The 15203-nt window shown below is 45.6% G+C and overlaps 1 protein-coding gene across 3 annotated transcripts in view; it reads left to right on the top strand.

Moving 5' to 3' along the window:
- The window catches only part of PDZD2 (PDZ domain containing 2), a 237416-nt gene that overhangs the window by 11566 nt on the left and 210647 nt on the right, over positions 1-15203 (top strand). The gene's annotated exons all lie outside the window — the stretch shown is intronic.

Below are 15203 nucleotides of genomic sequence, written 5' to 3'. Positions count from 1 at the left end.
TGTACGCCTCCTTTCAGCAACTCCTGCAGACAAGCTGGTGCTCTGCTTTCTTTGGACCACATCAAAGAGGCTGAGGAGGAGGGGGTTGTTGTCTGGGGAGCCCAGGACCTCCACACACACTTCGTGCACTGTGGAAGGTCCCTTTGGATCTAATGCAGCTGTTTGACTTCACCTCTGGAGGCGCGCTCCATTGTCTCTTGAGATAGACGGGTGCCAACACCAACTCCCATCATCCTTGGATATTGGACATGTTTGGCTGGGGCTGATGGGAATTCTAGGCCAGCAAGATCTGGAGGGCACCTGGTTGCAGGAGGCTCTTCTAAATCATCATCCATAGTGGTTGGAGAGGGGAGGAATATGCCTCCTACCCTGATGGTTTTTCCCTTTCATAGCACCCAAGGACTATCCAGGTATTTCCTGGCTGTTCTGAGCCAGCAATTTCCCTACCAAAAGGAAGATATGACCAGTCTTGACTGGCAGGTTTGGCCAGTAGTAACAAACAATAGGCTTGTCCTGAATATTGTGAGTTGTCACCTACTTTTAAGGAAACCAGCATTCTCTGTTCGATTTGTGCACCAAAACATCAAAAGTGAGCGTTGCTGTTTTGAATTTGGAATTGCCTTGGCCATTGTTTCCTTAAAGCATCTGTGGTCTCTGCATCTTCACTCTTCTGAGCATGTTCACGTGGCTCTAACTTTAAGGGGTTCAGTGTTTCAGATCCCAAACATGAACAGGCGCTGTTTTACCCACCCTGGACTCCTGCCAAATTCTAGACCCCTTTAACTTCTTTCCAGAATAGCATACTGGTCTTAATTGTAAATCAGATGGAAGCAAGAAGTCAAGAGATGTGAAGGAATCCCATGTTTGTGCTGTTCCCTTTGTTGTAAGGATTTTTAAGTAAGAAAGTCATCTGGTCCTTTCATTCTGTTCCTTGTCACTTGTGGCTTTTTTCCTTTTTTCTGGAGTATCTTCCTCGCAGATTCTTTATAAAGAACAGACGGCGCTAAACCTTCCAGTCTGAAATCTGCACAGTATCATACTGTCTAAGCCAACTTTTTATCTTCCTGTCTAAGGATTAAACGGCTCTCAACAGTCTGACTTTTTGTGCTACCTGCCTGCGGTGGTGCACGTCTAACAGACTATCCCCCAGCCACTCCCACCTCCCCAAATACAAACATGCTTCCCTTCTTTGCCTACTCAATGGAAGAAGAGTGAAATCACTGGTGGAGACCAGCCTCCTTATCACAAGGCTAAAGGCTTGGATTGAAAGTCTGTCTGGCTGGGCTTTTCTGAAGTTGGAGACAGACAATGCTTCTGACAGTAAATGGAACTTAAATGTGAGAGGCTTCTCCTGTTGTGTATGTAGCTCTTTTCGCCTGCTGGTGCCTCTGGGCAAACAAGGATGGCAGGCTTTTGTGAACAAGACAGAAACCTGCTAACCGGAGACAAAATGGGATGTGCACATGTGCCATAAGCTGCAATTCCTTCCTACAGACTGCCTCCAGCTCCCAGGGTGGGGGGTTTGGCAGCCTTATTTTAATTATTGCACGAATTACTTTAAATAAACAATCATCTTCTAGTGTAGTGTTTCCCAAACTTGGGTCTCCAGCTGTTTTTGGACTACAGTTCCCATCATCCCTGATCATTGGTCCTGCTAGCAAGGGAGGATGGGAGTTGTAGTCCAAAAACAGATGGGAGACCTGAGTGTTTGGGTTCTTTGCCTTGTACATGCCCTAAATAGGACAGTAAGACTGCTAGGGTGATTGTTTTATCGCTGAATACAGTTGTTGTGAATTATCTCAAGTTGTCTGCTTATCTCAGGCTTTGCATTGTCACAGACTGTGCTTGTTCTGCATTTAATAGCCATTTGACCCCCTCTAACAACTCCCCCTCTATACCTATATGCATGTATGAGAGACAAGGTGGGTGGAGTTACAAGCCGTGCTGGACCAGACCAAAGGGACATCTTTTCCAGCATCCTGTTTTCCAGGTGTCTATGGGAAGGGCCACAAACCAATAGCCCCCTCTTGCTGCTGTCCTGCAGTGACTGGTAATTCAGAGGGAAGCTCCCTCTGAACCTGGTAGCAGTATATAGGGGTGGGACAACAGCTTAGTGCCAGAGTATCCACCTTTCTTGTAGAAGGTCCCAGGTTCAATCCCAGCATCTCCAGGTAAGGTTTAACATGAGTCAACAGTGTGATGCAGCAGCAAAAAACCTAATTCTATTCTAGGCTACCATCAATGAGAGCCAGTGTGGTGTAGTGGTTAAGAGCGGTAGACTCGTAATCTAGGGAACCGGGTTCGCGTCTCCGCTCCTCCACATGCAGCTGCTGGATGACCATGGGCTAGTCACACTTCTCTGAAGTCTCTCAGCCCCACTCACCTCACAGAGTGTTTGTTGGGGGAGGAAGGGAAAAGGAGATTGTTAGCCGCTTTGAGACTCCCTAGGGTAGTGATAAAGCGGGATATCAAATCCAAACTCCTCCTCTTCTTCCCAAGCCTTAGTAGCCTTACACATGCCAACTAAGGGGAATGCTCCATCCATTTCAGTTGGAAAAGTTATGCCGTGACAAATTGGTTACATTCTGAAGGTGGTTTTTTGTATACTGTATATAATTTGTATTGTAAATCACCTTTCTGTTCTAAAGCAGAAGGTGGAGGAAATGGATAGCAAATCAATTGATTATCAAATGCTCTCTATATCACACAATCAAATTAGTTAGTCTTTAAATTCACCCATGCTTCCCACAGCCTTTTAAAAAAATTCATTCATCTCTTTGCTTGGATATCCATCTCCATCAAACGGTGATCCGTCTTGCTGGAAGAGATGCATTTTTCTTTTCTCATGACAGAATTGGTTTCTGAAGTGGTTTGCATTCCTCTGTTCCATTTTCATAAATGGCAAACCCTGGTGATTGCAGAAGTAATAATTTACTAGCCTACAAGTCCTCTACTTGCAATTTACTCCAGTTGTTAGCTCTGCAAGTCCTTAAAAAAAAACATTTAGTTGGGGAGGCAGACATGAGCTTAGTATTATCTGTTAGTTAAGAACTTTACTAGTGGGGAAGACAGACGTCTGTCTTGCTCTAACAACTACGGCTCAAGTGAATGCACACCAGACAGTTGATGGATGTGTGAAATGAGATTGGTAATCACAGAATTTTCCTAATTTTTCAACAATCTATTGTGCATTCTTCACCTATGCAACACCACCATTCAAAGTCAGCATTTGAGGTGCTTTGGCAAAGTTTAATCTGTTTAAATCAATTGTAATGTTTTTTGTTTAGTCGTGTCCGACTCTTCGTGCCCCCATGGACCTGAGCATGCCAGGCACTCCTGTCTTCCACTGCCTCCCGCAGCTTGGTCAAACTCACGTTGGTAGTTTTGAGAACACTGTCCAACCATCTCGTCCTGTCGTCCCCTTCTCCTTGTGCCCTCCATCTTTCCCAACATCTGGGAACTCTTTGCGACCTCATGGAAATATATATATAGTTTACATTAAATGGAATGCATTGATACTGTATCCCATGCCCTGCAATTCAGAACTATGAACCTAATGGGGATCCGTTTTTAAACCCATTGGAAATATGCAGGCCCATGCAGAATTTAAACCTATTGAGTAGCTGGAAGTGGCACAAACTGCTGCGGTCCTGAGTTTGAAAGCAAGGCTTTGTTGTGGACGCGTCACCAATATGGGCTTTTGCGGCTTGGATTAAAAGGAATTAAAAGATTAATCTGTGCCCAGTCTGCAGAGAACAGCTCTTTGTATGCGTCAGGTGGTTTTCCATGCCACAGGTATTTTTAAAATTGGCCCCATAAACTAGTAAGAATTCCTGTGAACTAACTGACCCCTTTTATGTAAAACAGCTTTAGGAGCTGATAATGGCACTAAACACAAAAGATCTAAACTGTTTAGTTTTGCAGTTTTCCCCAAGGCTGTCCTGGCTACTGGACAAATAGGACGCTGTAAAGAGTCTGTTTAGTCTGAACTATATCTTTTTTTTAAAGAGAGTTAGCATTCCTGGCATTAGGGTTTTTTAAAACCTGTTTTCTACTCCATGTTGTGAGATGCTAACTATGGAACACTAACTCTGTGAGGGGTTTTGGTTTCCAGATTTGTACTGAGATAACTGCTTTTAACATAAAATAACTTGCCTCAACGACAACAACAACTTTATTATTTGTACCCCACGCATCTGACTGGATTGCCCCAGCCACTCTGGGTGACTTCTATCAGATATGAAAACATAATAGAACATCAGACATTAAAAACTTCCCTATACAGGGCTGCCTTCACATATTTTATAAATGTTCTACAGTCATACCTCGGGTTACAGATGCTTCAGGTTGCGATTTTTCAGGTTAAGGACTGCCGAAACCCGGAAGTACCGGAATGGGTTACTTCTGGGTTTCGGCGGTCGTGCATGCGCAGAAACGCTGAATCGCAACCTGTGTGTGTGCAGATGTGCAGCTGCGGGTTGTGAGTGCTGCGGGTTGCGAACTTGCATCCTGCACAGATCACGTTCACAAGCCAAGCGTCCACTGTATAGTTATTTATCTTTGACATCTGATAGGAGGACATTCCACAAGGTAGGCACCACTACCAAGAAGGCTGTCTGCTTGGTTCCCGGTAGCCTCACTTCTTATAGTGAGGGAACTGCCAGAAGGCCCTCGGAGCTGGACCTCAGTGTCCGGGCTGAATGATGGGGGTGGAGATGCTCCTTCAGGTATACAGTGGTACCTCAGGGTGCGAACGGGATCCGTTCCGGAGCCCTGTTCACATCCAGAAGCAAACGTAACTAGCGACAGCATGTCTGCGCATGCACGCGTCACTTTTCACCGCTTCTGCGCATGCGCGTGATGTCATTTTGAGCGTCTGCGCGAGCGGCGAAAACCGGAAGTAACACGCTCCATTACTTCCGGGTTGCCGCAGAGCGCAACTCGAACGCGCTTAACATAAAGCATATTCAACCTGAGGTATGACTGTACAGGGCTTTAAAGGTCAGCACCAATGCTTTGAATTGTGCTCAAAAATGTACTTGGGAGCCAATGTAAATCTTTTAGGACCGGTGTGTTATGGTCTTGGCAGCTGCTCCCAGTTGCCAGCCTGCCAGCCACATTCTGAATTACTGTATTTTTCGCCCTATAGGACGCACTTTTCCCCCTCCAAAAATGAAGGGGAAATGTGTGTGCGTCCTATGGGGTGAATGCAGGCTTTCGCTGAAGCCTGGAGAGCGAGGGGGGTCGGTGCGCACCGACCCCTCTTGCTCTCCAGGCTTCAGGAAGCTATCCGCAAGCCTTGGGAGCCCGCGAGAGTTCCCGCCGGGCTCCCAAGGCTTGTGGATAGCAGCCTGTTCTGGGGGCTGGGGTCGGGAGAAGCTGTTTCCGCCCCCTCCCCAAAACTAGGTGCGCCCTATAGGGCGAAAAATACGGTAGTTGTAGTTTCTGGGTCGCCTTCAAAGGTAGCCCCACATAGAACGCATTGCAGTTCTATGCCTTCAAACGGGAGATAACCAGAGCATGAACCACTCTGGCGAGACAGTGCGCAGGCAGCCAGGTAGACAGCCTCCTTGGGCGCATAATTAACCTGTGCCTCCATGGACAGCTGTGAGTCCAAAATGACCTCCAGCCTGGCCCTTTAGGGGCACAAGTTACTCCGTTCAGGACCAGGGAGTCCCCCACACCTGCCCGCCCTCTGTCCGGCAGAAACAGTACAGTGGTACCTCGGGTTACATACGCTTCAGGTTACAGACTCCGCTAACCCAGAAATAGTGCTTCAGGTTAAGAACTTTGTTTCAGGATGAGAACAGAAATCGTGCTCCGGCAGCGCGGCGGCAGCAGGAAGCCCCATTAGCTAAAGTGGTGCTTCAGGTTAAGAACAGTTTCAGGTTAAGTACGAACCTCCAGAACGAATTAAGTACTTAACCCGAGGTACCACTGTACTTCTGTTGGGATTCACCAACTACCAAAGAACAGACGGCATTGATCCTCCTGCAGCTGATTGTGCGAAAGGGTTTCAGCCACGGTTGTTGGGAGGAACCTTAGAGGCCACGTAGTCTGACCCCCTGCTCTGTGCAGGATGCCGATGAGGGTTCAACGTATGCACGTAACACTACTCAGCTGGGAGTGCAGCAACCTGCCATCGTTACGCATCCAAAATAACAGATGTGGAACAGAAGTGATGGGAGATCTATGCTGCCTTCTCACCTCTAAATAAAACCACGGAAAAATTACGAAAACACCACAAGCTTCCAGTGACCTCATTCAGAGGAAACAGAAGCTGAGTTTGCGCGAAGTCCCTGGGGTCCTCTCTGCCTGGATAACTGGGGCACGCATAATAATATTTTCAAGCCTCCTTCGCCCCATTCATGCTTTCCGTTTGTGGGTATGTGCCAAAAGAAAGTAATGTGTCAGAAGGATTTAGGTTGCCCCATATTTCTCTCTTTCTGTGTTGGTTTTGAGAGGGGGGCGGGCGGGGAGGGCTTTTTGAAAAGCACGACAATGAATGGGCTGATGGAGGAGCTGGGTGCCCCAGGCAGGCATGGAGATCACAAAAGTAGTGAACGTAAAGTGCTTTTTCTTCCGTGCTTGGGGAACGAAGTATCAATCAGCCAAGATAGCATTTGTCATCGCTAGATAGGCTGGCTGGAATATTTTTATTAAAACATCACCACCTCCGCCACCGCCACCCCCACCCCCCGAAGTGCGAGTGAGACTGGCTGTTAACTGAATACTACAATCTGAATCTCCTGGTGTAAATGCGAATCCGGTAATTATAGATGAGCTAATACGCTGTTCAACTATCATGTTAGTTTTGTGTCTTTTTAAGTGCCGTGCTTCCCAGCCAGCCGACTTCCACCTTAACTCGGCGTTCTTCTGTTTTGCTGGTATGAATTATTAATGCCTTGTTGAAAGCTTAATAATTTTTTTCTTCTTTTGCTCTGATTAAATAAGCTGCCTTTGTTACCGATATAGCTGTCTGTCTCCGTTGCTCATCATAAACCTATCCAGGAGGTATGCCGAAATTATGCAGTGCCTGTTGTGATGCATTTAACGCGTATCCGGAATTAGAGTTTGAAAGTCACGTCGACTTTCAAGGGGACTTTGACATGATACACTGGCATAAAAAAAATTCCATACATCAGCTGGCAGTCCTCAGACCGCTGCCTCTACTCTTGCTTCTCCAGAGTAGATGTCTTTATCCCCAGTTCTGCAGCTAGTTTATTTATATACTGCTTTTTGGTCCAAAGATCCCGCCCCATGTGAAAAAACATACCCACATGCCAGTCAAATAGGTAAAGGTAAAGGGACCCCTGACCATTAGGTCCTGTCGTGGCCAACTCTGGGGTTGCGGCGCTCATCTCGCTTTATTGGCCGAGGGAGCCGGCGTACAGCTTCTGGGTCATGTGGCCAGCATGACCCAGCCGCTTCTGGGAAACCAGAGCAGTACACGGAAACGCCGTTTACCTTCCCACCGGAGCAGTACCTATTTATCTACACTTTGATGTGCTTTCGAACTGCTAGGTTGGCAGGAGCAGGGACCGAGCAATGGGAGCTTACCCCATCGCAGGGATTTGAACCGCCGATCTGATCGGCAAGTCCTAGGCTCTGTGGTTTAACCCACAGCGCCAAATAGAGCTCCCCCCAAATAACATTTTGCAAGGGTGCCTTGTTACATATTTGTTAGATGTAAGCTAGGCACCTAATGGCGCCTGAAACCAGGGTTACAGTCGCCAGAACGGAATGTCTAGCTGCGAGTTTGAGGGCAGATGTCTTGAAATTCACCCGGCTGTTGTTGGACTACAACTCCCATCATCTGTGACCACTGCTCCTGTTAGCTAGGGATTATGGGAGTTGTAGTCCTGCAACAGCTGTCCACCCAAGTTTGAGAAACACTGTGTGACTCAACTGGCTTTTCATGTTTCATTTAAGCTCGCTTCCCATGTTCTTCCAATAGCTATAGTAGTGAAGGTGCCGTCTTGCTTGCTCTGTGTTGGGTTTTTTGTGGTTCAGGGGAGGAACTGACTTCTCATTTGTGTGGCTTGGCTAGCATTGAATACTTCTGTGCTTCATAAGAATTGGTGGTTCGGATATCTTTTTTTTTTAATTGGGGGGTACTTTGTGGTATAACATTCTGGCTCAGAATTTAGTTTCCCAGGAACCAAAATTCCCTGTTCTTTCCCGGCCACACATTCATTCATTCCAACGGGACAACTTCATGCTAAGTGTAGTGTGTGCAGCTTTGCAAACTGTTGACAAACTACCATATTTTTTGCTCTATAAGACTCACTTTTTCCCTCCCAAAAAGTAAGGGGAAATATGTGTGCATCTTATGGAGCAAATACAGGCTGTGCAGCTATCCCAGAAGCCAGAACAGCAAGAGGGATCGCTGAGCAGCGATCCCTCTTTCTGTTCTGGCTTCTGAGATTCAGAATATTATTTTTTCTTGTTTTCCTCCTCCAAAAACTAGGTGCGTCTTACGGTCTGGTGCATCTTATAGAGCGAAATATATGGGTATTCACAGCTGCTTTTATAAGCCAATAATATCTTTTGTTCTTTGGTGCTTTTTTCCTCTTCTTTTCATCTCCCCCACCTCCCAGCCTTATCTGGTTTCATTGTTTTCAAGAATATGTAATTCTCTTCAGGAAATCATCGCACAAATAAGCAACAGTTTGTGAAGCTGTGGCACTTCTCAAACTTTCCCACCCTGCCTATTTTTGACTGGGCTTCCTAGCCAAAAGGGATTGCTAATTGAGGGGTTGGGTGGTGCCAAAAAGGCCTGGCGGGGTTTGTGTGTATGTGTGCGCGCGCAAGAAATTCAGTAGACCACCAGTTAAACATCCCCCCCCCCCTCTTGGGATCCCTCCAGTGTATGTTTAAGTTGAGTGATGAAGGCAAGTGTAGCAAGCCCTCTGGGCACATATGGTATCCATTCTAATATGTGTATTTATAGAAAGATTGGCTGTTTCTAACCTCCTCGCCTCTCTCTTTAACTTTGCGCAAAGGTGTAAATAAAAGGCAAAGAGAGAGGGTGAGGTAACGTGGAGAGATTGTTATGAAACTGAATAAAAATGCCCATCATGTTTTGATGAAATGCACCTTCAAGAGGAATGGTTTTACAGGCTCTCCATTTCAACAAAGTAATTTCTCAAAAGAAGAGTTTGGGTTTGATATCCCGCTTTATCACTACCCGAAGGAGTCTCAAAGCGGCTAACATTCTCCTTTCCCTTCCTCCCCCACAACAAACACTCTGTGAGGTGAGTGGGGCTGAGAGACTTCAGAGAAGTGTGACTAGCCCAAGGTCACCCAGCAGCTGCATGTGGAGGAAAGGGGAAGCGAACCCGGTTCACCAGATTACAAGTCTACCACTCTTAACCACTACACCACACAAGCTGTGTCTTCTCTTGGGGCAGGGAGCGGGTACAAGCTACCTTGTGCTGAGTCACACCATTGATCCATCTATCTCAGTACAGTGGTACCTTGGTTCTCAAACTTAATCCCTTCCGGAAGTCCGTTCCAAAACCAAAGCGTTCCAAAACCAAGGTGCGCTTTCCCATAGAAAGTAACGCAAAATGGATTAATCCGCTCCAGACTTTTGAAAACAACCCCTAAAACAGCAATTCAACATGAATTTTGCTATCTAACGACATCAGTGATCCATAAAATGAAAGCAATAAACAATGTACTGCAGTCACACAATCAATCAGCAGCTGAACTGGGTTCCGCACAGTCACAAAAACAAAACAAAAAAGCCGCAAAAACACAAACACAAAATAAATAGCAAAACCAAACGGACCTCAGCATAACACTCAAAACGGAAGTGTGGCACTCAAAACAGCACGTTTGGCTTCCCAAAAAAAGTTTGCAAACCGGAACACTTCCGGTTTTGCAGTTTTGGGGTTCCAAGATGTTCGAGTACCAAGGCATTTGAGAACCAAGGTACCACTCTATTGTCTGCACTGGCTGGCAGCAGCTCCCCAGGGTTTCAGGCAAAGGACCTTCCCATCCTTAACTTCAGATGCTGGGTGTTGAACCTGGGAACTTCTGCATTCAAAGTACTTGCTGTTCTACTGAGTTTCAGCCCTTCCTGAGAAAGGTTTAATAGGTAGTCCCCAGCCGTTTGTTTTGAGTGGAAGGAACAGGACAGTCCAGTGGAATGGCAAATGCTTTGTGCAGAGATGATTCGTGGTTCAATTCCAGTGCAGGGATTTTATGAAACAAGCCTCACAACACAACCCACCATAGATGAATGACTGATAAAACTATTGGACTGAGATGGCAAAGTTAACATGTTTAATTGGGGGGGGGGGGGGGAATTGTTGCTGACGTTGGTTAAGGATTGGAAATTTCTTAGGTGCTTTTTGCACGAAAGAGAAAATGATCTTGTAATATCTGGGTTTGAAGATTGAAAAAAATATTGTTTATAGAAGATAAAATGGTTGGATCTGAACGTATGGATATCATATGTAGCTGCAGGACAGAGAACCAGAAGTCCTTATATATATATTTTTATCTCCTTTAGTTTTTTCCCCTCCCCCCCTTTCTCACTTTCTCTTTCTTTAGGTTTCTCCTTTCTTTGTCTTTTCTTCCTTCTGTGTTCTCTTATAGACTAGCTGTTTTATCTCAGTGTATTATAAAAGGAAACTTTGTAATGGATATGTATTTTTGTATATTTTTGAATAAGTATCAATTTTTTTAAAAAATGATGGGCCAGCGGTCTGATACAGTATAAACCTGTTTCAAATGTCACCAGAGTTTATCCGGTGTATGATATGATATAATTTTATGCGCACACAGAAAAACCAGGATTTTATTAAGTGTTTTGTGAAGCTGCTCATAGTTCTGGTCTAGTATCTTTACTGTCTGTTCCAAATTGTTCTTATACAGAATAGTTCAGCAATGCTGGGAACTTCCTTTTGAAGCATGTGGATTAAAATCAAAATCACTGTTCTAAAAGCAATACACTCAAACATTTTTATACGACCGATTTAAGCCAACTCAAACATCTCTTTTTGTGTGTGTGTGTGTATATATACAGCAAATTTTACAATAATAAAAAAGACTCTGGAGAACAAAGAGAGGAAACTCTATTCTAAATGGAAGCCAAAGATTGATGCCCAGACTTTGACTTGTTGTAGTGGATTCTGTTCCTCATTATTTAACCATCTCTGTAGAAACCTGTTACTTTTGGTTTTTTAAAAACCTGTTTTTGAAGAGTGACAAAAGTCAGTCCCAATTGTTTCATCCATAGCTGTCAAGTGTCCCTTATTTGAAGGGACAGTCCCTTATTCCAGCGCCATGTCCCGCTGCTGTCCCTTATTGATGGATGTCCCTTAAATGTCCCTTAAATGATGACCCTTAAATTTCAAAGGAAGCAGCTCCTCTCCCTCCCTCCCTGCCAGCCAGGGAGGAGGGAGGCTCCAACTGTGATGCTTGCCTGTGTTGCTCACCCAATAAGAAGTCTAAGAACGACTGGGGGGAGGGTGGAGCTTGCATGCCTTGTGTGTGGCTAGTTAATGCAAGCTGAGGGGGGTTTTGAATGCTGGACGCCATTTTGTTGCACGTGCTGCTGCAAACTTTGCAGTGCAAAGCCAGGCCGGGGAGCCATCTTAAGTTGAGGCTGCATAGGCCTTGTGGTGCATGTGCTTCAGATTCTATTCAGTTGAACCTCTGGTTACAAAGTTGGTTGGACAGTGTTCTCGAAGCTACCCAGCATGACTTTGACCACACTGCAGGAGGACAGGAAGACTGGAGTGCCTGGAACAGGTGAGGCTGCAGGTCCCTTATTTTGGCTGCTGGTCCCTTATTTTCAAGGCTGCTGGTCTCTTATTTTCAAATCTGTAAGTTGACAGCTATGGTTTCATCCATCACATCTCCTGCAGGTAGCACATGATGCCACAAGCTCACATGCAATTAATCAGAATAACTTAAGTTCTGCCACTCTCTGCACAAACCAGCTTGGACCCTGCAGTCTTGATCAGTGGCCCCTCTCTGTGTGCCTCATCCGAGGGGCGGTGGAGAGTAGCTTCATGGGAACGAGCTCTTTCCACTATTATAATGGTTCCAGGGAATAAGAGCCACCCTAGCCTTCACAGATTGGCAAATGGCTCTGCAGGATTCCAGGGCAAAGCCTTTCCCAGCCCCTTGCTAGAGATACTTGGGACCTTACGCACGCAGTAGCCCCATCCATACAAACGATAAAGTCTAGGATAGAAATTGTCGGACGATTTACCAATAAATATAAAAACTTGTTGGCATCCATCTGCCTTGAGAGACAATGGAGTGCACCTCCAGCTAATCTACTGTGTTAACAGCAGTGAAGTAGCCTCCTCAGTGTCACGGTCCGGTTCACGGACGATCGAAGTCCCGGCTGGGGACGTCGGGACCAGGGGCAAGATGGCGGGGTGGGAGCAGGAACAGGAGTCCAGAAGCCAGGAGTCAGAAAGCCAAGAGTCCGGGGGTCAGGAAGCAAGGAGTCATGAAGTCAAGGGTCCGAGGAGCAAGGAGTCAAGGAGCCAAACGCAGCAAGGCAGGGAACGTGTTGCTGTGGCAAAGAGCAGAAGGGAAAATGCTGAGCTTATATCCCTTCCCGGCTCTTGCCACCAGGTGCTGTGAGTTACCAATCGCCCCCACCTATGTGGCCACGCCTTGCCTCTTCAGAGCAAAGTTAGGAAGGCCCCAGTCCTACAGAGTCCTATTGGTCACAGGGCCTGGCTGCTGCACGCACACCTGACACCCAGGGTGTGAGCCTGGGCAGTGTGTATGGAGGTCCTGGGCTGCCCAGATGACAAGACCTCGCTGATGGAATCAAAAGAGCAAGATGTTTGGCACCAGCTTGGCTGCAGGAGTTGCTGGAAGGAGGCATACAAGACACCATCCAACTGTATTAGGGACTCTGGATTTGTGTAGGGTTTACTCTTGAGCCTTTTCTTCTCCCAATGATATCTCACAAGGCAGTGGAGGTTTAGGACCAGAGTTTTCCTTCTTCTAGATAGGCTCCTTTCCAAGGTCAACAAAGCCCATCTGCCCCTCACTTCCTTCTACAACACATGCAGTAACTGCCTTCTTGACCGTTGGGCCCACTATTGGGTCTTGTCAGCTCAATCCGCTGGAGCCTTCTTCACATGCAGGAGAAATCTCTAATTTGCCAAGGGTTTAAGACCCATCGGCTACCCTCACCTGGTTTAGCCGGCCGGTGGAAGCCGTTTCCTTGGGTGTGGCCACTATCATATGCTGACAGCTTCTAGGAGGCATAGGTGAGAGCTGAGTGCACGGTGGGACCGAAGTGTTAGGATATTGATGTTCCGTTCTACCCTAAGAGGAACAGATATGTGGATTGTTGTATGTCACATGTCTGCTTACATTCCAGCACAGCTTGCTGGGAGCTTCCATTTGTGTATAGCTTTTGCTTTAGTGCTTCCTGCTCTTAGACATGAAGGAGAGCAGACATGTTTCCTTTGTCTTGATCTATGCTGAATAAATGGCTTGTAAATATGCTTTACATATGCCTCTGTCCGCCCTTCTGTTGTAAAGAGTTAATTACTCTGCTGATTAGAGCGTGCTCCAGCTTTTAAAGAATTCTGAAGCTGTGGGTCGCTGTTTGATGCTGTTCTGAGACAAACTACCCCAGAAGAAGCACAGTGTCTCTCCCACCAGAGGTTCTGCCCTTCCCATAACACCCCATATTCCCCAAATATAAAAGCTAAATAAGTCCAAAATAAATATGAATTGTCTTGAGCTCTTGAACAGAGTCTTTCAGGTTTAAATCCAAATTGTTTTAGTAAACATAGATTGTCAGCACACACACACACACACACACAGGAATTGGCAAAGATCTAGTAACCCAATGCATTTATCTGTGGCATCTGTGCTGTGGAACTTCCTTCCTGCAGAACTGCCTTCACTATACAGCTTTTATTATATGCTGAAAATGCCCCTCTTTACCCAGGCCTTTGATACTTGAGATACACTTATTTTGTACACGTCCTGTTCTTGTGATTGCAGTTTGTTTTCATCTGTTTTCATTGTATTTTAAATTGTAGTCACCCACCTTCAAGGTGAAGAGCAGGCAATACAATAAATTAATGATAAATAATGATAATTTTGACTGGATTCCCCCTGCCCCCCCCCCGGTAGCTCCAGTGTGGTAAGCTAAGTTCTCCAATGTTTTGCATATAGTAGTCTGAAAAGCCTTCCTATTGTTTGGGCTGTATGCAGAACATTTATTGCAAACCATTTAAATACGAAAATCAAATTCAGCATAGTTTCCAGTCTCATCTGAGAAGTAAACCTCCATTTTTATTTCCTCTTCCCCAGTCAAGGGCACCTTGAGGCAAACCTGTTCTTAAAAGCAGATTTCCCTCTTGCTGAAATCCCCCCCCCCTTTTGTTTTGTAGTCTTTTTTTTTCATTTTGAGAAATTGTCTGCTGTGGAAGGATTAACTGTGGACAATCAGTTTCTGAGACTTCCTTTTGAGAAGTACATTTTTTGAATGTCTTCTGCTTTTTACTAGTTACCTGGCATCTTGCAAAAGGTTATTTTGTTTGTTTCTGTCAGTGTTCTAGGGCCTCTGAATAGCTGCCCTGTCCTTTTTTTTCTTTTTGCAAGTGAAAAAACCTGTATTAAATCTGACAAGCTTACCTCCCTGTTGTGAGGGGAAGAGAGAGAAACGTGCAAGTCCATATGCTTGTTTCAGCCCATGGATGCAGAATGATGTGCTAGTCGCTGAGCTATTATGCTCTGGAAGAGAGTTAATTAAGTTTCCACCAAGCTATGGTGCTTAAAGGTTCTCTGCATGCTTACTGGCAGATTAATTAAAGTTTCCATAAAGAAAATCACTTTATTGCATTGTGGCTTCCAGCTAGGGATCCAAGATTACATTTTTCACTGTTCTCCGTGACACTGCTGGACCACCTGTGATCATTATATTTAATTGCTGGAAAGAGTTAGTGGGGAAATCCTGTGTGTGTCTACTTAGACGCAAGTCCCACTCAGGGCCGGATTTAGGTTTGATGAGGCCCTAAGCTACTGAAGGTAATGGGGCCCTTTATATGTCCAGCTGTCCTTTGTCAACAACAAATTGTCACTGTTTTTTGTGTTGAATATATGCTATATGGTGATTTATGGACCTAATAGGTATCTAAAGTCATTTGCACATGTTGCCATACAGAATGCAGGCACCCTATATACAGAAATGAGCAAAC

Source organism: Podarcis pityusensis, assembly GCF_964106645.2.
Source record: "Podarcis pityusensis genome assembly, chromosome: 11".
NCBI classification, from domain to species: Eukaryota; Metazoa; Chordata; class Lepidosauria; order Squamata; family Lacertidae; genus Podarcis; species Podarcis pityusensis.
Note: the sequence above shows the minus strand (reverse complement) of the source record. Positions and strands in the feature narration are given on the sequence as shown.